This window comes from Artibeus jamaicensis, unplaced genomic scaffold, assembly GCF_021234435.1.
Source record: "Artibeus jamaicensis isolate MK-2021 breed Jamaican fruit bat unplaced genomic scaffold, CSHL_Jam_final scaffold_584, whole genome shotgun sequence".
NCBI lineage: Eukaryota > Metazoa > Chordata > Mammalia > Chiroptera > Phyllostomidae > Artibeus > Artibeus jamaicensis.
The window spans coordinates 10,772,824-10,782,388 of record NW_026522048.1 but is presented as its reverse complement, the minus strand read 5'-3'; positions in this window follow the sequence as shown (position 1 = coordinate 10,782,388).

Below are 9,565 nucleotides of genomic sequence, written 5' to 3'. Positions count from 1 at the left end.
TTTCTGGTTTTGTTTTGTTGTTCAAGTCTTTGGCAATAATGTACAGAACACATTGTGATTAAGGTGCACTTAATCTGGTGATCTCAGGTTGAATATGTAATGGAAATTTTATGCATACTTACATATATTTTCAACCTTTTCTCTCTTCCGACACCTTCCCTCAGAAATATCGAATTGTCCCTCTGTCTTTAAAAATCCTCCTGTTACCCCTGAGACCTCCACTTGTTCATCATGATTAGTCATCTGATTTCCATGCCTCATCCTCCACTCAGTGTTAAATCCTGTTTAATTTTTGTGTTTTAGGGTTGCTGCTTTCTATCCTCTCAGATCTTAGGTAGTCCTAGGAACAGAAAGTAACTTAAATATGCCAAACAGGAAAAAAAAAGTCGATGGCCGTAAAGTACCAGATGCAACACTTCAAATGTAGCACTAAAACCTGGGAGCTTATATTGTATTGTGCAATTGATCCTGTGACTTGTGTTGTGATGCTGTGAATGTCTACCAGCATGTATTGACCATTTGTCATGCAGTTTCTAGGGCTGCTTTAGAGATTAAGAGAACATATTCAGGTAGCATTATTCTTTAAGTCAGGAAAAAAAAGAGAAGATAAGAGAGTAAGGGAGATCATAATATTTCTTTTTTTATTGTAAGACATAAGGGCCCAGTTAAGCTTGATTAAAACAATGTGAATTTATGATTAAAATTCTGGAATTTTTTTAAAGGACTCAGTGTCAGAAACCAACATTTGTTTCTTCATGAAGAAATGGAAGTTGTCAGTGACTAAGAAAGATTTGTTCTCTCATATTCTTGGTCTTATTTTTTCTTTCTTTTTGTCACGTGGCCTCATGTCTGCCTGTTTGTGAATGTCCGTTATTTTGCTTGCTCCTCTTTGAAATCTGGTTCTTTGTGCCTCTTCATCAGCACTGTGACACACAAATGGCCACCTGAGCTCCTGATAATTGATATTTTTTAATTCTAGCTGACTCAGAATTTCTGTGACTCTTAGTTCAGGTTCTCAAGTGAGTGGGTCTGATGGGACCAGCACAAGGGCCACTGTGCACCTGTGATCCAGCTGCTGGCCCAGGAGGAAGGTGGTTGTGAGATATAAACAGCTGTGATTGTAGAGAAATGAGGCAGCTCACAAAGAAGAGGACAAGGGCTGGGCAAGCACTCACGAATGTGATGATGACCAGCAGTAGCCGAATGCCCACGATGGTTTTAATTCAGAGTGTGGATGCTGAGGAGTGGTTTGGAAAAACAGCTAATAGCAGAGGTTGCAAATGCATGTGTTTCTGAGAGAGTGGGAGGGAGGGAGGGGGGAGAGAAAGAAAGACACAACACAGAATTCCCATTATAGAAAAAAACAGGACTAAACAGGAAGGAAATGAATCTTCCAGATACCAGCAAATGGATTTAAGAACAGTAGATTGTCCTGGGGCTGCGGTATGGACATTGCTTAGACTAGCTGGGAAACTGGCACCTGGAGGAGGAGAGGACCAAGGGGAAAAGTCTGCCGATTCGAGGTGGAGGTGTGTGACAAGGGCTCTTCCTAACCACGTCTTAGTGCAGCGTAGCTGGTGCATGTATCTGGCGGGGGTTCGGGGGGGTCCTGTACCTCTGATGGGCCCGGATCATTCCAGCCATACATCGTTTTATGTGTTGTATAAATGAGAATAAATAACAAAAACGAAAAAGTTAATAGAAATAATGAAATGATGGGGGTGGGGGAGGAGAGGGAGAAATGGAAAGGAAGGGAGAGAGATTAGCCCTTTAAATTTAGAATAAGCTAAGTACTAAGAAACGGCTTTGGAACCTTAACCTTAGAAAAGCACATATAGCTAGAAATTCCCATCCAGGATGGTGAGTTAGCCAGGTCCTTTAGCTGTGTGTGTGCGTGTCTGGAAATGGAACAGAAGGAGGAGGTACTACCAGAGGACAGCCAGAGGGACAGGCTTAGCCCAGGGACGCAATATTTGCTGGAAAATTTGCTTTTAAAAAACAAGCAAACCTCTTGGTTGTGTGGTAACAGAGTGTACTCAGGTGCTAACAATAGCTGAGTTGGGTGTCCAAATCTAAAATGTGTTTCCAAATAGAATTTAAAAACATACATAGTCACAAGAAAGTGTTAGCAGTAATTATTCCTGGGGAATGGGATTGAACTTGAGGAGGGAGTAAGAGGAGGAATGTTACTTGTCATTTTGTATTCCTTGGCTTTAAACAAATAATTGCAAAGGATATTAACTATATAAGAAAACAGAAAAATAGCATCTATGTAAAAACTCAAAAAACCAAATTAATAGTGGTACATACTATTTCCAGCTTGGTCAGTGGATTTGGTTTTTGCATGTATGCATGCTTTTTTAAAACTATCAAACGTTTATTCCTCTTCAATAGCAATGTTTAACTATTTTGAGAGGAAAATCTCTCTAAGTTACCTTCAACTCCCTTCCCTTCTTAAAAAGAGGATATTTCATGAGTGGGGAATTTGATGATCAGAATATGTAGAAACTTAGAAAAAAGGGAACAAAGGTCAGTATCTTGAATTTTTTGTTAATTTCTAATCTAAATAGAAAAAATATGGCCTAATGCACAATTGCAACCTCAGTTATTATTCTGAGAGTGCACTATGTGGTTCTGAGATTCTGGAATAAGGATATGAAAAAAATTCATTAAGTAATAATTTTGACATTAAATTGAAAAAAGATAATACTTTTTATTATTGTTGTAATCATGGCATGGTTATTTAAAATGACTGGAAACCACATCAAACCAAATATGTTGCCTAGCAACTATGAGAAACAAACACTTTAGTTTCTTAAGCCGACTGACATGAAAACACTACTAGATTCCTAAAAATACCTGCCTCAGAGTTCAGGTTTCAGTTAATCTTTTTAGTTCTCAAGCATACTTTTTTTTTTCCCTCAGTAGAACATGTGATATTAGAATTCCTAAGATTCATTTAAATAATTATCAGTAATTCTTCAACTTTTTTTCTTTCTAATCTTCAAATATTTTTTAAGTTACTTTCAGTACTAGTGCTCTAAAATGACAAATCAAATGCCTATAAACATAGATAACTTAGCAAAATTTTCCTTTTGGCTTAGACATTAGATCGTAATTGTAAGGGAGATGGCATATGGCTGAAGGGTTTTGGCGCTGCACATATGTGCTGAAGAAAGAAGCAGTTCACGTTTTTCTCCTACAAGTGACTCCCCACTGACTGGGTCTGCATTTTTCAGCACAAGTGCCTGCAGGAGGGAGGGGGAGTGCTCGCGGCTCCACCACTCACTCTGTGCCGTCAGAGCAGGGTTACAGGACGTTATGCCTTCTAGCTCGGGGCCTTGCCTAAATAGGAAATCTAGAACTCACCTAAACAAAGACTGGCTATGTGAGTATTCAAACAAGAACCAAGTACTTTTCATCTAATTGGCTTGGAGAGAAATGGGGACAAATCAGGTGGAGAAGATGTAATATGGAGAGAAAAATAAGTGCTGTTTATTTAAATTCTGAGAAATAAAAATAATGATGCCAGCAATTATTTATTAAGCATTAATTATGTGTTAAGCACTAGGCAAATGCCCTACACTTCACCCTCATTACTACATTTGAAGTAGGTAGTAAGAGTCACTCGTTTTAAATATGAAGAAGGAATGGATGGAAAGTTTAGGTATCTGCCACACATGGAAAGTGGCAGAATCAGTTTCAAACCTGAGTCCATCTTGATTCCAGGGGTTTAGTTCTTGGTCCTAAGAACACATTTAACTCCTCATTTACTGTTCAGTATTAGCTAATTGGTCTATATTAATAGGTTTTTATTCTATTTTGAAGTTTTATTATAATTGTCAGATACCCAAGAAAGTAACATATTTACTGGAAACTAGACCATTTGTTCTTTGCTGAATTTAACTAAAGCAAAGCTATAATCAATAAATCTTATGATGATGAAACAGAAAGTGTTATCTTATACATGTGAGCTATGTGCCAGCTCACCTTAGTTTCCCATGGTGTTTTATATAATTCCCACCCCCCGCCCCCCCAGGGCTTAGCTCAGAGCCTTAGCTGTAAGTGCTCAGTGAAAAAATGTGAGTGAATGATTCTAGTTTACACGTAACTCTTCATTGTGATTTCTTTCAATGGTTAGGTTTTTCTGTGTGCAACTTGGCCAAGGCCCAGGCGTGGCAGTCGCACAGAGGCGCTATGAATCACAGGGATAGCGCCGCATCTGGAGTGCTTCGCAGGCGTCAGAGACCGTCTTGAGTGCTGTATACTCATTAGCTCATCTAGTCTTCACGGTAGCTCTAACCCTCTGAAATGGGTAGTCGTATCCCTATTTTATAGATGAGAAAACAGGCAGAAAGAGATATAAGAAGTTTCCAAGATCATATAGCTTATAAGTAGCACAGCCAGGATTTGAACTTAGACTTTCTGTTTCCAGAGACCTGTGGCCTTGATCGGGTCAAGAGGAGAATTGAGTAGTGCCAGTTTGCCTGAGAAGAAGCAAGTTGCCTTTCTTTTCCCTTCATCTAAACCTTGCATTTTGCTCCACACCTCATCCTTCTTCCTTCTCTCGATTCCAAGAACTGTACTTAGGGTCACCCAATTATTTGTCATAGAGATAGGGACACTTTTGAGAGTAAAGGTCGGTGGTAACTGGATGGACAATGAGCATGAACCCAAATTGCCTTGGAGATCAGGATTTTGCATTACCTTAAATATGTTGTGACTATGTTTTGTTTTTTTCTTTGTTGTTTGGAGTTGTAGGAAGTAAGCATGGTGAAATAGATACACCTAATTTGATTTTGCCAGTTCTTATTGTAGGATATTAAGTTGTTTCCAACAGCTTCCTATTTAAAAAACTGAAATGTATGTTATCCTGCCTTCATAGGTGTGAGAAAAAATTGTAGGATAATCTTCTCTGGGCCGAAGAGCATATATACTTGTCGCTTTGACAGACATCGCTAAATTACACTCCAAAGAGGTTTTGTCCTTATGCACTCCTGTCAGCGTGCCTGAGAGCCCTCATTCCTAACACATTTGCCTAACTGACTACGCAATAAAACTTTTGGATCTTCAGCTATCTGATGGGTACAAAACAATATTTCAATGTGAAGTTTATTTGCATTTCTCTTATTTTTTTCTTTTCTATGAAACTATTCTTTCTTAGTTTTTTTCTCTTGGGTGAATGGCTTTGCTCTTTGAATTGTGTGAGCCCTTAATATAGCCCATTGTGAAACTTGTTGAAAATATATTTTCTAAATCTGTCATTTGTTCTTTTAATAGTTTGGCTATGCATAAAATTTTACTTTCTTATAGTTGTATTTATTTCTTCTTTTAGGCTTTTGGTTATTGCTTAGGAAGTGTCCCATACTCTGATTATATATTTAAAAACCTACAATCATTTTTTCCACAACTTTTATATTTTACTCTTTACAACTTTACAATTTGACCATCTGAAATTTATTTTGTATAAAGGTACTACAACTAGAATAAACATCATTTATTAATTCTTTCCCTTACAATTTATAATGACACTTTATAATTATACACTAAATTCTGCTATGTATTTGATTCTAATTCTGGACTTTTCATAGTGCTCCATTGATCTGCCTGTCTAGTCATATGCAGGTACAGATTGCTTTACTTATTGTAGTTTTATAGTATGCTTTAAATATCTAATAAGGCTCTCTCCTCCACTCTCCTCCTTTGTTTTTCAGAATTATTCTAACTGTTCTTTCCTCTTTATTTTGTCTATAAACTTTGGAATTAGCTTCCCAGTTGAAAAAAAAACCTACTTATTTTAATGAGACCATCTAATTTTTAAGTTATAGTAGAGTAAAGCGATGTCTTTGTTACACTGCCATGTGCTTCCATGCAAGAATGGAGCGTGTCCCACTGTCCAAGTCTTCTCTAGTCTGCCTTCTCAGCATTTAAAGACAAATTCTTCACATAGATCTTGAAAATTTTATGTTGTGTTTACTCCTTGGAATTTTATCTTCTATTGTTGCTGTTATAAAGATTTTCTTTCATTGTATTTCCTAATGTGTTGTTGTGTGTTTACCTGGACATTTCTTTTAAAGAATGGCTTAAACACACACACACACACACACACACACAAACTCAAAACCATACATAAAAAATTTCCCTCCTTCCAAAAGAATACATTTATTATTAAAGTTATTAGAGTATATATGTTTGTACATGACATACAGACATGTCATTCTGTGAACTTGAATATTCAGATAAATAAAATTATATAAAGATTTAGTATGAAAATTATCCAATGTATTACTATTTGTACATTTGTTTAAGCTCTCACAGGGTTTTTCTTTAGTATAGTTAGTCTATCAACTGCCTGCAATTTATTCAGCAGAATATTTTTTCAGCCAGCTGTTAAAGTCCATGTCAATTTAAATTTTCCTTGTTTTCTGTTTCTATCTCCTTTCCCCAGGAGTATCAAGATATGTTAGTGACATCAACTGATACTTCCAACTTCTTTTAGAAAAGAAAAGAAAGGAAAAATAACCCCAACAACCACCCCAAAAATGCATTGTTCAAATTCATTCTGTCCCTTTAGTCCCAGAGAAAAGTTTAGGGAATTGTTTAGGGAATCATTTTCTTGAATTCAGATCATGTTTACTTAATGTATTTTGTAATTAAGAAAGGAGAAAGACTTTCCTTTTCAGTAAGAAAAGTTTTACCTCATGGATTCTGCAGTCACTGCAGTGAAATAAAAACAGAGTTTTGAGTTAGACCACATGGCTCCCTCCCTCCCCACGGTTATCTTTTTCACCGATACTGCTTTACCATTCTCTTCAGCCACCCTGGCGGGGCCACATGGCTCAGTGAAGATCTTTTCTTTTGCTGTTCTCAGTGAATGCACTGACGTGGCTACCAGAACAGGAGGTGTTAACACAGAACTGACGTGCTCAAGGTCATCAGCTAGCAGTCGACTGTTGCTCACATTTCTCTCTCTCTCTTTTTCTGACTAAGGTCGGCTATGGATCGATTTCTTTCCCAGGTGAAGTTTTTAGAATAGGTGAGGAAAATTTGTGTGGTGTAAGAAAATCAACAAAATAAAAAACTTTCCTCCTCACCCTCCAAAATTTATGTTATGATTTTGTTCCTGAAGATAATTTTAGAAAATCATCTCTGTACAATGAGCACACAAACTTGTCCCTGTCCTGGACAGCCCAAAGTGTTCAAGATGAGGACTTCTCTAAACAAGAAGCTTAACTTGAAGATAATGATGAATGTTTGGAAATTCCCTGCTGCATGTGTGGAGGGAAAAGTGTCCTATGTTAAGAGGTGAATGTTTCTGCTTTTACTGAATGTATGCTAATGTCTTAAAAGGAAACATTAGCTGTGTAATAATTAAGGATGCAACTAGCATTTAACTTTCTAGCCCCTAAACAGTGCCCCTAAAAAAGCCTTGGAAGTCAGAGGACCTGGTTGGGACCCCTGGCTAAACAGTATACAATGGTTATGAGCTTGGGTACATCTTTAATCTCTCTAGACCTCAGCTTCCTTAATCATCTTAACTATATTTATGTGTGTAAATGCTAACTTTCTTTAATTAGCTAAGATATACAAAAACACTAAACCAAGTGCTCAAAGAGCAGTAGATACTATTTCAAGTTTAAAAACTGGCTGTGGTAAGAGTGTGATGTAAACACTAAAAGACCTGGAACATGTTAAGTACCATTACAGAGTAGAAATCAATGAGCATTTAATTCAACTACATTGAGCTGTTAGTGACAGTGAGCTGTTAGTATTATGAAGACATGATGGTGTGAGACCCATCTTCTTAGAAGCAAAATCTTTGTGCCAGCTATAAATCAAAGAGGAAAAATTTCAAACAATGACAGTCTCCTTAAAACTGCTGCCGCCATTAACCAAAGAAAGGTTTCTGCATTTATATAGTGTGGCAGTGAAGGTTGTCTGGACATTATTTCAACAGGAATTTACTAAGTGTATGAAAATATCCAATCTCAACTTAGTCCCCTTTTCCAAGAAGACTATTGTCTCATTAGTGAAATAAAGTTATCCATGACTAAAGCAATGAAACCCAGCCTTTTACTGAACTGAATCAGGTATTGAATGTGTTTCAAATGTAAAGGGAGCCAAAGCCACATAGAAAGAGTCTCTGTTCAGATGTTATGAAGATCTATTGCTCCTGGCTGCCTGAGACTCCTGTCTCCCTCCTCTGCCTACTTCTTTTGGGAAATCGCTCTTCCACTACAACTACATGGTAGTAGAAAGGACTATCAATCATTGCTTCCTGACTTGTCCTGTACACACTGTACAATCCTGCCCTGATCCAGGGATGAACAAGTGACCTGAGTTATTCCAAGGTATTATTCTACTGCTCACAAGGATTGGTCGTAATGTGAGAGGACGACTCAAGCTGGGCTAGATGGAGTCTTATCCTGCGTATTTTTTGAGCTGGAATTGGGGAAAGTTTTTTTCATGTTTGGGTGGTGAAGCTAGTCAGATGTGAGCCTGGAGGTTCACAGGTTCAGGGAGAAAATTTGATCGTGAGGATGATGTCAATGGTCAGAGAGAAGCAGAGATACTAGAGAGAGAGAGAGAGAGAGAGAGAGAGAGAGAGAGAGAGAGAGAGAGAGATACATTCTGGTTCCAGTTGTTGCTGACATTGAGTTTTGAATTGTATCCCTGTCACTCTCAGTCAGAGTCCTAAGTTAAGTGGTGTCCTCCTATAAGGCATGGCCTACCTCATTTGCTTATTTTGGTTTCCAGCACCATGACTCCAGGTTCCCTTTAAGTCTGAGTTAGGCCCCTCTTTACAACAGTCTCCAAAAGAATCCCTGTGAATCGGAACCACAGAAAGATTAGTTGAAAGTAACCAGGGTTAGTACTATAATTAACTATGTAGCCTCCTTTTTTTTTTTATTTAGCAGGGACCTTCTGGTTTCACCACTTACTACCAGCTCTGTGACTTTGGGTAAGTGACTTAATTTGGCAATATTTTAAAAAAATAGCTGTACAATGGGTATAATGATTGTATTGCCTTACTTAAATGGTAGCATAGGATAATGAACAAGAACATAGTTTCTAGCAGGGATACTTCCTAGGGTCAAATCCTACCTCTGCCATTTACTGGTTTGTAGATTGTTGTGACCTTGAGCAAGTGACTTAATCTCTAGATACATGAGTTTTCCTACCTGTAAAATAGTGGTAACAGTAGTATCTACCTTATAAGGTTGTTATGTACCTTTAGCAAGTTCATATATTTAAAGCTGCTCACACAGCAAGCATTATATTTGTTAATATGTATTATAAAGACACTATTTAGTTATAATGGGGATTAAATAAAATTTGTATTACAATGCCTTCTTCACAATAAGTACTCAGTAAATGTTAATTGCTGTGGCTGCTGATATTTGTGTCCAGCTGTACATGAGCAATCTTTTTTCTAAATGCCGATGTCAGATTGATTTTATTAAAGTAACAGTTTTATAGTTTTTTGCTCATGCTAAACTCTTTTGGTGGCTGCCTATGACCTGTAGATAATGACACTTCTTGGGCCATCTTTATCCTAATCATT